Source organism: Microtus oregoni, unplaced genomic scaffold (assembly GCF_018167655.1).
Source record: "Microtus oregoni isolate MIOR12 unplaced genomic scaffold, Mior012 000067F_005, whole genome shotgun sequence".
Classification (NCBI taxonomy): domain Eukaryota; kingdom Metazoa; phylum Chordata; class Mammalia; order Rodentia; family Cricetidae; genus Microtus; species Microtus oregoni.
The window spans coordinates 86,536-105,823 of record NW_024543958.1 but is presented as its reverse complement, the minus strand read 5'-3'; the positions used below and the strand labels follow the sequence as shown (position 1 = coordinate 105,823).

Genomic DNA, 19,288 nt, shown 5'->3' with positions numbered 1-19,288 from the left:
CCAGGGCATCAAACAGCCGCTTTGATTTCCTGTCTGTCTAAGACGACCCTGTGGATTAACATTATGGCACAGAGGTTGTGGGCAGGAGAGTTCTGTGGCCTGGGATCTGATGGTAGAACAGTGCCCATCGCCAGCAGATATGGGTGTGCAGGGCCCATGGACTTGAGGCAGCAGCAGGAGAGTGGGCAATACCAATGGCGACACTTACCCTGTTGCTCTCATCTGACACCACTGAGTCTGCCAATTAGAAAGCATTTCTCCACGGTGAAGTGCTTTCCTTGGGGGGGCTCTCCTTTGTGCCACGCGTGCACTTGATCCCATAGCGAGGTCGGTCCAGCACGGAGTTGGGAGCAAGAGGTCAGAACCAAACTATGAGGGGGCGGGGGAAGGGGAGGGAGGCCAGAAGCTATGACAGTGACAGCAACCATCCTTACCTGCCATGTTATGCAAATCGCCATGAAGATTTCCGCACACACACGCACACAGACAGGCACACACACGCGCGCACACACACACACACACACACACACACACACACCGTTCCTCAACCTGGTATCATACTGGTGCAGAAGGCAAGGTGCACTAGGTGTGCACAGGCTTCCTGGGGTGGGGCACAGGGGGGGTTAGCTCCCTAGGAAAGAAAGCAATGAGGCTCCCCCCACCCGGACGGAATCCCGGGGAGCCCCCAAGGCATTGGATGGGCAGGAAAATACACAAGCCAAGTAAAGACACTCACCTCTCCGGGAGGAAGTTCACCACCCTAGCCTCAGGGTGGGTGACCGTGTGTCACACATCTGCTCTGGATCCTTCCATATCTTCTCAGGCACACACCCTCATCCCTGTGGAACGACAGACTTTGGGCACCCCCTTGCTTTCTCTCTCCTCACCTCACTGAGCTGTTGCTTCAGTATCCACTAAAGGCTAATTCCGTCCTAACGCAGCTCTGCTTCCCTCTCCCACACTTACAGGGCAGGCCCACATCACCCTGAGAGAGGCCCTCAGGTTGAGCTTGTCTACCAGATTCTGGAGGGAGGACAGCACCGCAGGCAGGGGAGCCAGGCCAGACAGAGACGACCAGCAGGGAGCAGTGCCCACCACAACGCAGGGGGTCACCCTGCCCTGATCAGAACAGCCCCAGGGTTCCATCGCCATGGACTCTGCAGAGTATGTGCTCTGTGGCTGGAAGGGCCAGCTGTGGCCTGCAAGGGTGTTGACCAGACCCAGGACCTCGGCCCATAGTAAGAGGAGAGGGGCCTCTTTCCTGGAGGTCCAAATTCTCTCTGTTGGTGAGAAGACCAGAGTGAGGAGCACAGAGGCGAGGCCCCTAACCAAGTCTGAAATCGTAACCATCGCCTCCTTGGCCGGAAAGGAGTCACAGGGCAGTGGCCCGCCAGGGCAGACCAGGGCATACAGAAGAGCCCTCAGGGTGGCCCTGGATGTTCTGGGCGAGGGAACCCGCTTGTATCAAGGAGAAAGGGCAGGTGGCCGAAGAACCAGCACAGTGGCTCCCAAGGTTCCGAAAGAGGAGACCAGCTCCAGCCCACGCCAGCGCCAGCACCCCCAAGGGCGCAACCAGAGAGGCCAAGGGCTCTCCCACAGGAGTCCTGGGAAGCGAGGCCGCCCAGGACCTGTGTTGATGGGCTCAGGGAATGATCCTGCAGTGCAAGGGGGGGAAGCCCAGGCGCATGCCACTGTAGAGTCCCCTTACTCTGAAATGCAAGGGAACATGTTAAGGGGCACCAGAGCTCGGCCAAGTTCCTGCAAGACGCCAACAGGAAATGCTGGTGATAATCCTGGCAAGAGAAAGTTGAGCACCCGGGCCTCTAGGGAGGGTGCCCGTGCTAACAATGAGCATAGACCTGCCTCTGGGCCACCGAGGAGGCACGCCTCTACCTCGCCCAAAGCTCTCAAGCAGCAAGTAGGGTGTGGTGGCCTAGAGATCCAGGCCATTGGAGCCCAAAGGAAGACCACCCTCCCAGAGAACAAGGAGGATCCCGGTCCGCCGACCCCGAGGCCAGACTCAGAGGGGGCATCGGCAGCCTGCACGCCTCCAGTCCCGAGCCTGCGAAGATCAGTCCGCACTGCTGGCAGGAAAAGGAAGATCCATGTGCTGTGTGCACATTGTGGGCTCTCGGGACTGGAAACTCGAGTGCGCTCGAAGGTGACTAAGGCCAGGGTCAAGAGGAGAGCCCCTGGAGTTCAGGAAGACTGCCAAGCCACCAGTGTGGCTTCTGCCCAGGAGACGAATACCATCGAACGAGGGATGCTGGTCTGGTTCAAATTCCAGGACCATCCTTTCTGGCCGGCGGTGGTCAAGAGTGTCAGCAAGAACGACAAGACGGCCAGGGTGCTGCTGATCGAGGGCAACATGCAGTTTGAGCGCAGGGGTGTCCGCGTCCCTCTCCGCAAGCTGAAGCTCCTGGACTGTGGGGAGAGATTCTCCCTCCTGCGGAGAGCCAGCAAAGTGTACGGCCAGGGCATCAACTGGTGCCTCTCTGTGATCGACCGCTACAGAGAGGACCTCGCCTGTGGCTCCTTCCGGGGCTCCTTTATGGACTACTACACCGCCCGAGCCAGTTACCCGCTGAGGAGAGCCATTCAAGAGGGCGACCTGCGCATTGATTTCCCCAAGGTGAGCTATGCCGACTTGGAAGACTGGGAGGAGGAGACCGCCCCCGGTGGGAAGAGGCCCCGCAAGAAACTCCTGCCTGACCGCATGAGAGCCGCTTGGGACAGAGCCAACCAGAAGCTCGTAGACTTCATCGTGAAGAGAAAGGGGGCCGACCAGCACCTGCTGGACATCGTGAAGGGCAGGAAACCGTCCCGGTGGCTGGACGACCTCTGGAAGTCAAAGAGGGAAGTCTTCTGCATTGAGACCTACCTGGAGGATGAAGACCAGTTGCACCTCGTGGCCAGACATTTGCAAGAAATATCCAAGGAAGCAGACCAGGCCCTGCTCTCGCTGGCAAGAGGAGACCAAGTCCGGCTCACCATGGAGGTTCTTCTTCCAGAGGCAATCATCTGCTCCATCGCTGCCCTGGATGAGCTCAGCTACAAGGAGGCAGAAGAGAAGTACCTGCGTGGCCCACCTGTGCACTATCGTGAAAAAGAGCTCTTTGAGAAGACCATCCTAAAGGCGGCCCGGAAGAGGTCAGCAGCCAGGATTGGGGCTGGCAGGGACCCTCCTGCGCCCACTCCTTAGAAGGGAGCCTCCTCCTTTCTGCCATCACCCCCTGCAGCTCCACCTCCAAAAGAGAACCATCTGGGAGACTGTGGGGCTTGCTATGACCGCTCCTCACTGCATACGTGTTTCTCCACACACAGACCCCACCCCTACCCCCTGACCCCCAAAATAAACGTTCACGAACGTGCTTGACGTTGCAGATTGTCTACATGGATTCGGCAATTCCTGTTAGCTTCAGGCCGGGCCTAGCCCTCTGTGGCCTGTGCCCAAGCGTGGAGAAGTCCCTTGGGGTCTCCTCTCTGGACCGTCACCAGCTATGGGTGGGGTATTAGCTAGCTATGCGCAGACTTGCCCTCTCTGCACGGACCCCATGCACCCAGACAGCACACCAGGTTCCTGATGACACTGTGTCTCTCTATGTGTCTCTGACTCTTCCCCTTACTCCCTGTCCTCTCTAGGGTGCCTTGGATGGGGCAGGTCCCATTGCTTTCTCCATTACCTCCCTCTTGGCTCACTCACGTTGAAGGAGAGGAACGCATGTGTGCTTTGAGGCTGTGCTTTGAAGCCAAAGAAGGGGTTGGAAATGTTGTGACCCTAGGAATAGCCTGATTTCAAAGGACTCCCCCTGTCTTTGTGTGTGAGTGTCTCTCTGCGTGTGTCTCTCTGTGTGTGTCTCTCTCTGTCTATCCCTCTCTTTATCTCTCTGTGTGTGAGCACGCTTGCACGCGTGCATGTTTGTGAGTGTGTATGTGTGTGCTCCTTTTGATCCTCCTGTCTCTGTCTCCCTGGTGCTGAGATTAAACATACCTGTCCACATACCTTTTTGTCAAATGAGTACTGGATGATGAAGGCAGATTTTACATTATTAATTTCTTTCTGTTATTTGAATATAGTTTTTAATTCTTTGCCTATAAGTTCTTGCAAATTGTTCTTAATGAGAAACTTTACTCTGAGATCAGCAATTTTTGGAGAAAGTATATTATTTTTGTTGTTGTTATTTATTTGGTTTTGTGCTGGACTTGTACATCTAGATTTGGTTTGTTTCCTGAGTTTCTCTTTTTTCTTTTTTAAATTCTCATTTCCTTTCTTCTTTCACTGGGAATAATTACAATGTTTACAAGAGGACTACAGTCATAATAACTTTGCAGTGTTGTTTTCCTCTATGACGGGGATTTAGACCAGAGGCTCTATGTCTAGCCTTTCTCTGAACACTCCCGTAGGTTTTAGAATCGATGTTCCTTTGGGTCTTGCCCTGTGTCAAATCTGGTCCCTCCTGTGGGTCCGCAGCTTCCTTTGAAGCAGCAACAAGATGTGCATTCCCCTCACGTAGGGTTTTCCCGTCCTTATTCTGGGTCAACAGCTGCCTCTGCTGCTGTGAGGTGTCAAGACCAAAATTCCTATCTGCTCTGGTACCCAACTTCTTCCAGTAGGACCGCATCTAAACTATCTAAAACTAAATTAAGTGTCCAGCAACCCTCTCCCAATAAGTTACATCCTGAGGTAACAAGAGCTAGAGCCTTCCTCTTATGAGTGTGGATTTGTGGAAAATTGAATCCACATCACCCAGGAATCCAGGTCCCTGGAGTCTCCATGAGGTGACTAGCACAAAAGTGCATTTGAATAAAGACCTCTTTCTTGCAAGATGTTGACTTGTTCATGAATGTTGGTTGACTCCTAAAGTAGCTATCACCGAACCCCACAAGACAAAAGGGCAATCCAGGCAGACCATGTAGGCTGGTAATTTGAGCTAGAAGGAACAAGTGCCCTTGGGTTACATATTCATAACTCCAGGCTGGACAATCAGGCTGCTGTGTCCATCTGTGCTGCTGTAACAAAATGCCTAAGGCAGATCTAACTTACATGAAAACTGTAAATTTACCTCTCACATCTCTGGGTGTTGGGTCACTCACCCCTCTCTAGGCTGAGAAACTAGCCAGATGGTCTTCAAGGCAAGATCAATCCACCACTGATTTCCAGTGAGCTTGAAGCTAGCTAAATTGTATCATCATTTTATCTTTCTCATGTCTTCATTTCCCACTGTTCCCACACACACACCATAACGCCTGCACTTAGAACTGCAGTCGGGCAAGTGTCTGGGGAGTAAAGAACACATGGAGATGTAGGTCACTCTTGAAACAAGAATGCTAGTTTATTATGTTCCAGGGCAGCTTATATAGTGCTCTCCTTGATTAGTGATTATGTCCTAGCTCTCAGGATTTTCTACTGCAAGCCCACCAGAAACCACTTCCTTGTTCTTAGGAACTCATGAGGGTCCCATGTTCAGAGCAACTCTCTCTCTCTCTCTCTCTCTCTCTCTCTCTCTCTCTCTCTCTCTGTGTGTGTGTGTGTGTGTGTCTGTGTGTTTGTTTGTTTGTTTGTTTGTTTGCCACTGGCTCTTACAACCTAGAAGACAGACTCACTTGCCATCCAAGGCAATGTGATCCTGAAAATGTCAGGGCACACATAGATGTCAGCCCATTCCACTTTTTCTGAAGGCCAGAGAGTTTGAGCTTATTTTTGCTTTCTCAAAGTTGTTGACAGCAGGTGTGTCCACAAAGGAGACATGCTGACCTATGGTATGGTTAACTAGCATTTTGAGTGTTGAAGTAGATACCTCTACCAAAGTCAGAAAATTCAAGTCTATTCCTTGTGTCATGCTAATATAGTCTGTTATCTCCCCTCTCCACCTTTGGACTAAATTATAAGCCTGTGGAAAATAAGTGAGGTGGATTCAGTATTCCCTGACTGTCCCTCCCGATGCTGTTCTGTTTCTGTCTCTTATTTCTCCTATATCTCTGTTCCTTTTGCCTAATAATTTTAATCCTCATGCTCCTACCCTGGAACGTACAAGTTTTCTTGAAGCTGATTTTTGACAGGAAAGGCTCCTTTTAGTAAGGGCACCTGCTTGCTTTCCAGGAGGGAGTTCTCAATGCTCAAAAGCAGAGAGCTCTCCATAATTTATCTGGTGGTGACATGGAAAGAAGTGCTACTAAGAAGGATGAGCAGGTAGAGGGGTCAGAGTACAGGCATGAAGAGTAGGACACCGGGCTAGGAACTATGGAAAAGAAGGGCTGTCCTTGTTTGTAAAATTGATAACCTTTGGTAGTGAGTGAAATAGTATTTGGAGGGGAAAAACAAACGAAAGGAGAGGAGAGGAGAGGAGAGGAGAGGAAAGGAATATGTTTGCCACCTTTGTTGAAGTAACCTGATAGACGGCATCTGTATAGGTGGGTGAAGCACAGGGAAAGAACAGGTATGCAAAGGTGCTTGAAGCACCCTAGTTGAAACATCTCAATTGTTAAATTCCTGAGGGGCATCCAAATGGACATTCTGATGCACATGGGCAGATCTGGAGGAGGGATCACTACCAGCATAGAACATCTCTGAACTACAGTTAGGAAATCACCCACACTATACTGAGCTCCAACAAAGGAACAGGAAGAGAAAAAAAAAGAGGCGGAGAGGTTTGAAGAATAACTTCAGCTGAGAAGCAGGAAAAGAGGCAGAAGGTCAGTTCAAAGGCAGGAAGGAGTGTCCCAGAAACCAAGAAAGGAGAGATTAGAGAAGGAAAAGCTACTACCTGCTGAGACATAGAGACATTGTATACAAAGAAGAAACAAAGGAAGACAACTGAGGTGTCACTACCAATGTCCTAGAGCAGAGGGAGAAAAATGACCCTATAAAGAAGCAAAGTCCTCTCTCAGAGAGAAGGAAAGAGGGAAAGGAGCGACCAGCCTAAAAACTGGGAAATGTGTTGATTATCTGTTTGTAAGCCCACTGGGCCAGCTGGTAACACTAGACCATCCTGCATATTTATGTTCCCAAGGGAGAGCCTTCTCTGAGGAAAGACCCCAGGAAAATTACCTCCAAACCAAGAAAGAAGACAAGGTATTCATTGTATGATCCATGACAGGTCAAACAGGGAATTTCATTAGACGGAAATTCTCATATCAGACATTAACAGCAGTTACTGACCTGTATGAGAACAGACAGTGTGGGCCCTAGAAGCTGAGTAAGGGAGTGATTAGGCCAATTGACAAAGTTGGGTTGTAACAGAAAATTTAAAATTTTTTCTTGTTCCCAAAGCACTTGACTTCAGGCTGTATATAATCATAGAAGAGATTCCAGGGGCAAGAAAGAGAACCACACACGACAAACTGAAGGCCAAGTGTGAGATCAAGTAACCTGTTTGGGCATTGGTTGCATGTACACAATGAGAGTACCTTCAGGTTTGACACTAGAAACTTTCTCCTGAAAACAGGCCAAAGACCCATCTGTAGGACAGAGCTGGGCATGAGGAAGGGGCAAAGGAGATTCACAGAAGCTGAACCAGGAGTGGAAGATGAAATTGTAAGAGGATGCACAATATCATAACCTATTAAGGAAATACCAAACACTTATCAATGCATGAGATAGTAATTCTCCCCTTGGGGTGTTCGATGGTCAAGGCTGAAAGGCTGCTTGGGATGTAGGATACAGATGAGCACTCCCACACTGCTAATGGGAGAGGACATGGGTTGCCCCCCCCCATGGCAGATAATAGATTAATGGATATCTACTTGGATACAGCTCAAGTTTCAGCAACGTCATGTTTGGTCAAATGCCCCAAAGCCTTCCTTCCTGCCAGAGGTTCAGGAAAGCAGGTAGAATGCTGGTGGCAGTAGTGAGGGTCATTCAAATGGGCACTCTGATGCACACGGAGTATTCCAACATGACAAAAGCCTCAATAGAGTCCCTGATAATAAACCAAAGCAGTGTGAGTGAGATGGACACCATTGGGGAAACCTTTACAGTAGTGAAAGTCAAGTGGCCAGAGTATGACGCCCAAAGAAAGAAAATGGGGTCAAGAAAGAATACACAGAGGCATAATAACCTTCTGTGAACCTGCTTGCCCTCTCTCTCACTGGCAGAAATGTTGTGCATGTGGCCCTGGACTCTTGGTGACTGCAGAGAGTCAGAGTGATGAGACTGGCAGGGTCTGAAACTGTTTTGAGCCAGGATAGCACAGCTCTGAGTGGATGTCTAGCCCAGGCAGCAGAAGATATGGAGGGTGGGGGTGGGGACTAACTGATGTTAAAACCATAGGGAGGCTTCTGGGATCTCGGCCACCCATGCCACCCTCACACTGAAAGAGTCATGCCCCAGAGCCCGGAAGGCTATCAACACTGGAAGCAGGGAAAAGTTGAACACCTCACCACCATCACAGTGCTTCCTATATGAATTTAGGCAGAATTCCCAGAAACTCTAAACTTTTCGGCGACAAGAAGTGGAAGGGACTGGCCCAAAGTCAGCCAGTAAGATACAAGTCTAAGGGTTTGGGCTTCAAATCTGAAAAGCAGCTTTTCAAGAAGCTGGATATACAGCATGCAGAGCGGGAAAGGCCTGCCAGTGCTGGACCCTCCTGTGAGCTGGCCACTGGCACCAAGGGCAGGAAGGCATGCAGGCCCACAGTGGTGAAAGTGCCTGCAGCCCCTTCCACTGGGATGGGCATCACCCAGATGGTACACGCTTCATGGGGAGTGATGGGATGGGGTGTATGGGCTCATGTGTTATCTATTCCAGGGACTCTACCTAGAATAGGTGTTGCTTGCCCAGCTCTGTCACTAGACTAGGTCCAGATAGGGACTCACCAGGGCAAAAACCCTCAGAGTCCCTGCTCCCTGGCCTTGATCAGGAAACAGAGCTGGAGGGGGCAACACAGATTTTTGGTGCCCTTCTGTGGAGACCCCTGAGCACTCTGTCCCCTGTGCCAGGGGCACAGATGTGTGGTGGTGGTGGTGGGGGTCAGCAGCCGATGACGTCATCAGTGACTGGACCGGTGATGTCACCTGAGGTCCCAGGCTGAGACAGCCTTGTCACTTGACCCTCCTGCACCAATGGCCTGGCTAGTCTGCTTCTGGAGGACTAGGAGGTAGAGGATCCATGCTCCGGCGTCACCACACCCCCGCGCTAAATCTGCACTGCAGAGAGCAGCGTTAAGCTCGCATCACCGTTTGTGAGGTCCTGGATTCTATTCCCAGCACTGCAGAAAAATAGAAAGAGAAAACCACTCTTGGGAATATACCCAAGAGAGGCCCTATCATACAACAAAAGTATATGCTCAACTATGTTCATAGCAGCATTGTTTGTAATAGCCAGAACCTGGAAACAACCTAGATGCCCTTCAATGGAAGAATGGATGAAGAAAGTATGGAATATATACATATTAGAGTACTACTCAGCAGTAAAATACAAGGACTTCTTGAATTTTGCATGCAAATGGATGGAAATAGAAAACACTATCCTGAGTGAGGTAAGCCAGACCCAAAAAGAGGAACATGGGATGTACTCACTCATATTTGGTTTTTAGCCATAAATAAAGGACACTGAGCCTATAATTTGCGATCCTAGAGAAGCTAAATAAGAAGGTGAATCCAAAGACAAACATAAATATAGGCATCCTCCTGAATATTAACCTTCATCAGGCGATGAAAGGAGACAGAGACAGAGACCCACATTGGAGCACAGGACTGAAATCTCAAGGTCCAAATCAGGAGCAGAAGGAGAGAGAGCACGAGCAAGGAACTCAGGACCGCGAGCTGTGCACCCACACACTGAGACAATGGGGATGTTCTATCAGGAACCCACTAAGGCCAGCTGGCCTGGGTCTGAAAAAGCATGGGATAAAACCGAACTTGCTGAACATAGTGGACAATGAGGACTACTGAGAACTCAAGAACAATGGCAATGGGTTTCTGATCCTACTGCACGTACTGGCTTTGGGGGAGCCTTGGCAGTTTGGATGCTCACCTTACTAGACCTGGATGGAGGTGGGTGGTCCTTGGACTTCCCACAGGTCAGGGAACCCTGATTGCTCTTCGAGCTGATGAGGGAGGGGGACTTGGTCAGGGGAGGGGAGGGAAATGGGAGGCGGTGGCGGGGAAGAGGCAGAAATCTTAAATAAATAAATAAATAAATAAATAAATAAATAAATAAAACAAAACAAAAAAGCTTGCATATGTACACTGGTCTGCGTGAGTGCGCAGCTATAAGGCTAGAGAGAGCAAGGGAGCTGGCTGGCGGGAGAACCTGGAGAACAGCCCGGGGAATCCTTGCTGTGCGATTGAAGGAGAAAGGGTTCTGCTCCTAGAAGGTACCAAATTCTGGGAGGGTATTACTGGCCCTGACAAACCCCCTCTCAACCAGCACGCCTGCCTGGGTTGGACTGTAGGGAGGTGCTGGGGAAGGCCTGTGTCTGAGGCACAGAGTGGGATGCAGAAGCATCATGTAAGGCAGTGGTTCTCAATATCCCTAATGCTACGACCCTTTAATACAGTTCTTTGTGTTGTGGTGACTCCCTCACACAACCATAAAACTTATTTCCATGGCTACTTCATACCTGTAATTTTGCTACTGTTGCAAATCATAAGGTAAATACCTGTGTTTCCCAGCGGTCTTTGGAGATCCCCTTGAAAAGGTCGCTTGACCCTGAAGGGTCACGAAGCACGGGTTGAGAACCTCTGCTCTAGGGCTAGTGGATGAGAAGGGGCTGGGGTGGGGAAGACATTAACCTCCTCTTTCCGTTTTTTGTTTCCAGGCTGTGGAGAGCTAGGCTGGTCTTCCTGAGTCCTAGCCTAGGCTCCTATCCCAACCTGATGTGCTTCTGGGGAAACTGTTTCCGGCCCCTAGTGTGAGCTTTGCTAAATTTTCAGATTATGGCGGTGGAGATGCTCCAGGACTGGTGCAGGTGGATGGGTGTCAGCGCTCGTAGGGGCTTGCTTATCCTGGGCATCCTGGAGGACTGCAGTGAAGCTGAATTCCAAGGGTCCCTGCAGGCTGCCCTGTGGCCCATGGGCCACTTTACTGTGCTTGGCAAAGTGTTTCATGAGGAGGATAATGCCACTGCAGCCCTGGTTGAGCTCGACCAGGAAATCAACTATGCTTTGGTCCCAAGGGAAATCCTAGGCACTGGGGGGCCCTGGAACGTGGTCTTTGTGCCCAGTTGCTCCAGCGAGGAGCTTCTTGATCGTGTTTTCCACTTCTTGGAGCAACGGGGGAGACAGTGGACAGTGTACCTGGAGACCCAGGTCTGGAGCTGGACAGAGTGTGCAGGCTCCAGTCAGTTAGTCAGGCAATCCAGCCCTGGGTGGATACCTTGCGGTACCAGCGTTTGGGTATGTTTTCTGGGAGCGTTCAGCCAGCCCCTGGGGAGGAATCCTTTGAGGCCTGGCTAGACCACACCACTGACATGTTTTGGGTGTGGCAAAGGGTCCCAGAAAGGGAGAAGAGGAGACGGTTGCTGGAGGGCTTGCGGGGAACTGCTTTGTACCTTGTACAGGGGCTGTTAGCAGAGAATCCGGCAAAGACTGCAGAGGAGTGCCTAGAGGCTCTGTCGAGTATTTGGAGACAATGAGTCTCAGGCCACCATTCGAATCAAGTGTCTGACTGCAAAACAGCAGCCAGATGAGCAGCTCTCTGCCTTTGTGTTGAGGCTAGAAGTTCTGCTGCAGAAAGCCATTTAGAAAGGGGCTCTCGAGAGAACCTCTACGGATGATTTGCGCCTGAGGCAGATGCTCACCAGGGCTAACCTGACTGAGCCTCTGGAGGAAGCTCTGAGGAGGCTAAGAATGATCAGGAGATCTCCAACTTTCCTGGAGTTGTTGGGCCTCAAACGGGAATCTGAGGAATGGGAGGCAAGACTAGCCAGCAACATGGTAGTCCAGGTGGAGGATGAAGCTGGCAATCTGGCTTCTGTCCAGGCTGATGGAAGAGCCAGTGCTAAGGCAGAAGATGAGGTGGAGGAGTAGGCAAAGGACAAGGTTGAGGAGGAGATATAAGGCCATAACTCAGACCACGGCCCTGTAGACCCAAGCCAGACAGGACCCTATGAGCCCCCTGGGACTCCCACCCCAGCACAGATGGGCAGTAATCTTAGAGAGTGCCCAGGAGGGCCCGGCTGCATGCTGGGCAGCCTTGCCTAGGCAGGAGAACATAAGGCAGAAGACCCCATCCTGTCCCAGTCTAGAAGTATTGCTGAAGGGTCAGCCCCAAAGTAAAGGAGCGGGCCTGCAGATATCTGCTATAGCCCCTGGCCTGGGAGAGATTAGGGAGAAATAGTCTCTTATAAGGGTCCTGACTGCCTGGCTCTTCTACCCAGTTAGCATCTCCAGGCAGGTTTATGACACTGCCTTTGGAATCTCATCCTTATCTGTTCTACTCACAGTGGCCCAGGTATTCAGTGAGTACACACTTTAATACTAGCTCTCCCATCCATCACACCCTAGCAAAGTATATCAGTCCCTGACTTACCCTGCTAGCTACTACCGTAGCCCAGCTTGTGTTGCGAACTTCCATGCCAGCCAAGGCCCTATTTGCTCTGCTCCTATCTCGTGTTGTGTATTCCTGGACAGCTTTCTTGATATACTTACAGGCCAGCAACTTGCTGCTTGTTCCCTGCAGATGTGTGTGTTCTTACCTGAGAAGGTGCTCTACAGAGATCTCAAGACAAGCCCTTGGAACCAGCAAAACAGTATGGGTGATGGCAATCAGCAACTGGCTGATGCTCATCTTGTGACTGATTACAATCTGGGGTGGGCACGAAGACCTGGACTAAGGATGGATGGGCTCGGAGAACCAAGATTCAATGTTCCACTCTTGTTGTTACTTTTGTTATTACTTGTGACAACAGTTCTTCAGTTTGGCAAGATGTTCCTTTCAGTGCTTTCCAGTGTCCAGAATAATTCAGGATCACCCTACAGTGGGTGATTCTTCTAGAGAGTTCCCCCAAAAGAAAGAACACTTCCAGATGCCATTATTCTGCAAAGAGGTGTATCAGGGGTCCCTTGGAAGGAAGAAGCTTAGGCAAGCAGGCCTCAGTGTGGCCAGTAGATGAGATCCTTTCTAATGAATCACAGAGTAGGAAAAGGTGGGACCTGTGGCCTCTAACAGCTGGGGGAAGTTCTGTGCTGTCATCCCCCCGCCTTCAATGACTTCAGTAAATGTATCTGTTCAATAAATTTCACGGATGTTACAGTTGCATCCTGCTTTTTCTTGGCTTGGACTGGACTGGAGCAAGATTGATTTATGTACAAGGCAAGAACATGAAGGGCTGTGGGGGTGGCAGGGGGGGGCTTGAATTGGTAAAAGCAGGCTGACAATGTGTATGGGGGCAGTGGCTATCTGGTTTCAGTGGGGAGGCACTTCAGGATGACAAGAGTTAGGGATACGTCAGTTATGTGCTCAAGTGAAGCTATGGAGCAGTAAGCAAGGCCCTTGGACCCAATGTTCATGACTGATGGGTGTTTCAGTTAGGAAAGCGTTCTCACAGATATTAAATGCCATTTTTGATTACTAAAATATAGAAAAAAGAAAACCAAAAAAAATTTCCATGGAGCCACAAATAGCCAAAACCCTCCCCTGAGACAGAAAACCAAAATTGGAGGCATTATATTTTCTGATTTCATAATATATTACACAGATATAATGATCAAAAGAGTACCACACGCTTTTAATCACAGAGTTGGGAGGCAGAGGCAGGAGATCTCTGAGTTAAAGGCATAGCTGGTCTACATGGTGAATTCCAAGACAGCCAGGACTACATAGAATGACTCTGTCTCAAACAAACAAACAAAAGTATGGCATTGGCATCAAGGTGTGTATCAATGGGATGGGGAAAACATATAAGAAACCAGTCCCCACACCCACAAAAAACTGGGGAAAGTATGGTCTTTTCAGCAAATAGCACTCAGAAAGCTATGCATCTATGTGTAGAAGTAAGAATTTTGACCCTCACTTTGTTCTTGGAGCACTTTTAGTTATCACATTAAAACTTTAGACAGAAAAAGCATAAAAGATTTCCTCAAACGATAAATGTTATGCATAGCAAAAGGAAATATTCGAACAAACAAAATCACCATCTTTGGATTGGGGGAAAACATTTGTGAATTATAAACTTCATGGGGGTTAATATCTCAAATATCAATGAATTAGTACAACTCAATAGCAAAAAGCAAGCAAACAAAAACTCCCAAATAATTTGATTAAAAAATGGACAAAAGAACTCCATAGACAACAAGTATATGAAAATGTACGCAACATCACTAGTCAATAGGAAATGCAAAGCAAAACCACAATGTGAGACTTCCCCAGATGGGTTGAATGGCTACTATTAAAAACCACAACAGAGCCGGGCAGTGGTGGCACATGCCTTTAATCCCAGAACTCGGGAGGCAGAGGCAGGTGGACCTCTGTGAGTTCGTGGTCAGCCTGGTCTACAAAAGCTAGTGCCAGGACAGGAACCAAAAAGTTACAGAGAAACCCCCGTCTCGAAAAATCAAAAAAAAAAAAAATAGCCAGCTTCCTGGTTTGTGCTGGTTGCACAAATGCCTCTGGCTCTTTTGGGAGGTCCAGCTATGGAACACTTAAATGGGGTTTGTGAACAGAGTACCACAAATTGCTTAATGGCAACATAAACCTGCTGCATCCCTGGAGCTGGGGTAGAGAGCATGGCTTGCAGAGGCAGTGAACATACCTCCACCATGTTGTATAGGGCAGAGCCAATGGGCAGAGCCATGGAGTTGGTCCTAGCCATGCCCACTTAACATTTTTTAAAAAGGTACTCCTTGTCAAAAATAGCTATGCAATAAAGACAGACTCAGACAAAAGTGAACCTCTGAATGGGCCACAGCGTGTTTAACAACATACACAGGCTTGGGAAAGAGAGGGAAAAGAGTATAGATAGTAAAATAATATAAATAGTACGTACAGACAGTCATAGATTTAAGAAGAAAAGATAATTAAATAAATATTAAAAACTAAGAGTAAAAAAGCCACACGAGGTTGGAAAATGCACAGAGAGTCTGAATTATGTATACTATTGTGTTTTCTTTAAATTTTTTGACTGTGAATAAACTAACAACAGAGAGATATTTCATTGTATGGGCTACTAAGCTAAAGCAACATATATATTTTAAAGGTATTTTGACCTCAAATTTGAGTCTGAGGATATGTTACTTTGGAAAAGAGATTCTACATTTGTTCCCACAGAAGATAAGAACCTTAAGTTCCTTCCAGGCTAATGTAGTATGATGGAACATAGATCCCCTGAAAGGTCTCCATAAACCCTAAAAATACTTTGCCCAACAAACAGCAGGAATCAATTTGGAGAAAACAACTCCCAAATTTCCAAAATGATGGTTTATAAATGTTTGTTTTCATTTGAAGGGGGATATGATATAGAGATGAATACTTTGCATTGGTAGGGACCTTGGTCTATTGATACATATTTAAGGTCGACTTTGTTACAGTGTATATATGTAATTCTGCTCTTATTTAAGGTATTGTGTTTGTGCAGCTCATTTAAAAAAGTAATGTATAATTAAAAATTACAGATTATTAGCCTTTTATAATAGCCAAACAGGTAGTCATGTTATTCAGGTTTTCTAGATATATAGAGATATAATTCAGTTAGATAGATAATCTTCAACACTTTAAAGACTACAGAATATGACATTTTAAATGTTTTAAGAACTTAGACTTTTCTCACTAGTGAGACATGTCTGCTTCTGTCAGCACCAATTGCTTCAGAGACATTGATAGGCATTGAAGGAACTCATCATGGAATTTGCCTTCAATGTGACAAGGCTAGCCATTTGGGCAAGAAACTGCTCTTGCCTGGACTGCTTGATGGGATGCTGTATGAACTGGACATGCAGGACCCATAGAAAAATGATTGCTGAACTTGACTAAAGAAGGTGAGGCAGTCCTTCAGGGTTTCTGCTTCATGAAAGAGTCTGCCAGACATTCTACAGGACACAGAATAAACCAACTGATGCTCTTTACAAGACAGAACAGATATTCAAATTTCTTGCTTCATGGAAAAGTCTGTACTATGGGCCTGTAGACTGAAGATGGATGCCCCAATGGTACAGAAGAACTTTGGGTGACTGTCCAGGCAGCGAGATCTCTCTGTCAGCTCTAGAGTATTGCAAGTTGCTTACAATGCACTTCCTGTTCACTTATATCCTCCTGGGGTCTTTGCTGGAATTGAAGATAAATAGGAATATAGTTTTCCTTAATTATAATAAAAGATAAATTAGATATAAAACTTTAGATTCACAAAGAAATATTGTCACTGTAAATCTTGCTTGATACTTGTTATATGTAATTTTACTGTGTTAAAGTTAAAACTTTCTTTTTTGTTTAGATCGAAAAGGGGAGGTGATGTGGGATATCCTTGATATATGTTGCTTTTATTGGCTAATGAATAAAGCTGCTTTGGCCTATGACAGGGCAGAATATAGCCAGACTGGAAGAGATATCTAGAGAGAGTAGGCGGAGTCAGAGAGACACCATGTAGCTGCTAAAGAAGACAGAGGCCTTGTAGCTGCCTAAGAAGCAAGCAACTAACAAACCACTAGCCATGGGGTAAAATATAAAATAACAGAAATGGGTTAATTTAAGAAAGACATAAGAGATAAATAAGAATACACATAAGCTATTGGCCAAACAGTGTTGTAATTAATATAGTTTCTGTGTGATTATTCGGGTCGGGGCAGTCAGGAAACGTAAGCACAACCTCTGCTTACAATTGTCGGTAGGCCTTTTTGTTTTTCAAGTCCTGGGCTGATGCAATAAAGCACTTCAAGGTACATATTAGACAGTGAGTGAGGAGTATGCTTTTCTTTCGGAACTATGAGGAACAGGAGCTGCAGAAGGAATCAGAAGTCCACAGCATGTAGAATCAGAATATGAAACTCCAGGAACATATTTGCACATGAGGCACATGGCCCACACTTTTGATAGTGGTAGGACAGGAGCCTAGGCCTTCTTACATGCTTGACAAGAACCATACCACTGATCTCTGTAGAGGCTTACTCTGTGGGGGCAGTGATGAATATGGAATTTCACAGTTTGAAAGCGACCTGGAAAGTAGAAGCTGTTGTTTTTCAGCAGCACAATAAGAGTCTCTGCCGACACAATAATCCAAATTAGAGCAAATCAGATCGAATTAAAAAAAATAACCAGGTTTAATGGACGCCAGGGTTACTGGGTGGACCCAGGAAAAACATGGAGAGGGAGAAAAGAGAACCGGAATAAACACCAGAGAGGGAAAAGGGAAGACCAGGTGTTCCTTGGGGGTGGGGGGTAAATAGCTTGTGGGAGTGGCCTCGAGCATCTCTGGGGAGGGGTCACTGTTTGGTAGGTTGTCTTGGAGGTGGAACTTGGATTGAGGCAACTCCCAGGGGAGGTGACTTGAAATGGAGTTTTCTGCTCAACATTCCAAAATGAATGCCAGGGAGCTGGGGTGAAGCCCCCAACTAAACATTACAGTCTTTTCGGTTAAAGGGCTGCTGGTTCAAGTTTAGCTACTTACTGCGGGCATTGTTGATGTGGGAGAGGGGAGAGTTGGGAGTTGGTGGGCTCACACTCAGAGAGAGATGTGGCTGGAGAGGCATCCAGTATACTGCCTTCCTGGAGACCTCCAGCAGCTGTTTCTTGAGGGAGGTAAGAAGGCAGGTAGCTAGGAGAAAAAATATTGTTATTACCTGTCTTGTTTGTACCAACAACGATGAGTGTGCCAGGACAAGGAGCAGATAGGATCTTTATTATGGCATCTTGGAAAACCAGAGGGTGGAAGGTCCTAACTTCTAGACAGATCAAGTATCCACAATAGGTGCCCGCTTGGGTCTGGAGAGATGGTACCAGCATGGGTGTCTCAGAAGCTTGGCAGCTGAGGGGGTGGTGAGGATTACCGTGTGAGGTCCTGTCCATCCAAGAGAACTGGGAGCTATGTAGAAGGAGCTACCGGCCTGCTTTTCATCCCACCCGGCTCCCGCACAGCTAGCTTTACACCCGAAATAACAACATACTAATTGTATTCATTTAAACATTGCCTGGCCAGTTAGCTCTAGCCTCTTATAGGCTAATTCTTACATCTTGATTAACCCATTTCTATTAATGTGTGTAGCACCACGAGCTGGTGGCTTACCGGGAAAGATTCAGCATGTCTGACCTGGCGGCTGGCTCCATGGCGTCTGGCTCACTTCCCTTCTTCCCAGCATTCTGTTCTGTCTACTCCACCCACCCATGTTCTGACCTATCAGGCCAAGCAGTTTCTTTATTAATTAACCAATGAAAGCAACAGATAGACAGATGACCCTCCTCCATCAGAGCTAGATGTTTAAGGAATACTCTGCCCCTGGGGAGAGCAGGGCATATTTAGGGGCATTTGGGTCCACTGGTGTGGGGCAGGGAGACAACTGTCAGCATGTGAAAGGAAGAGGGAACTTAGAAAGGAGAGGTAGGGAAGGTGCACCACCAGTGGAAGAGTATGGACTGGGAGGTGGTGATTAACAAGAAAGGGCCTGCCATAAAGGAGCTCAAATGGCAGGTAAGGGCATTGGGGAGAAATGAGGGCCAAGATGACCTGACTTCAATGGAGAGCTTGGTTTGTTGTTGTTTGATGAGTCCATTGGCCCTCTCCACCTTTCCCGAGGATTGTGGATGGTAGGGGGTGTGGAATTTCCAGGAGATGTTGAGAGCTTCTGACCCGAGCTCCATGACCCTGGAAGTGAAGGCTGGCCCATTGTCCGTCTCGATGGTCCATGGGATGCCAAACCGAGGAATTATATGGTCCAGGAGCACCTCAGCCACCACATCTGCTGTTTCCATGGAGTCTGGAAACATTTCTATCCACCCTGTAAAAGTGTCTACAAGTGTTAAGAGATAACAAAGTTTTTTTATAAGTAGGCATATGGGACAAATCAACCTGTCAACCTTTGCCTGGTTGATGCCCATGAAGCTGATGCAGAGACTGACATATATGGAGACCCCTTGTGGACTGGCCTGGGCACATGTCAGGCAGGAGGGGTGAACCTGTGAAATATGATCTTGGAGATGGGTGGGGTCAAACAGTGGCTCTAGAAATGGAACAAAGCTTTGGGGCCTATGTGTAAGGTGTGGTGGATGTCTGAAATGATCGACTATGGTCTTGAAGAAGAATGAGACAGATATTTAAATTGAACCAGCCACCCTTTGTTTTTGTGGCCCCCTTTTTATGAGCTCATCCCTACGTTCTGGTTTGTAACAAGGTTGATAGGAGGGAGTTAAGAACAAAATATGTCC

The 19,288-nt window shown here is 48.0% G+C and overlaps 1 pseudogene; it reads left to right on the top strand.

Annotated features, from left to right (window-relative positions):
* The first annotated feature begins 10,878 nt into the window (after positions 1 to 10,878).
* On the top strand, positions 10,879 to 11,970 carry LOC121440363 (annotated as a pseudogene).
* Positions 11,971 to 19,288: the final 7,318 nt, after the last annotated feature.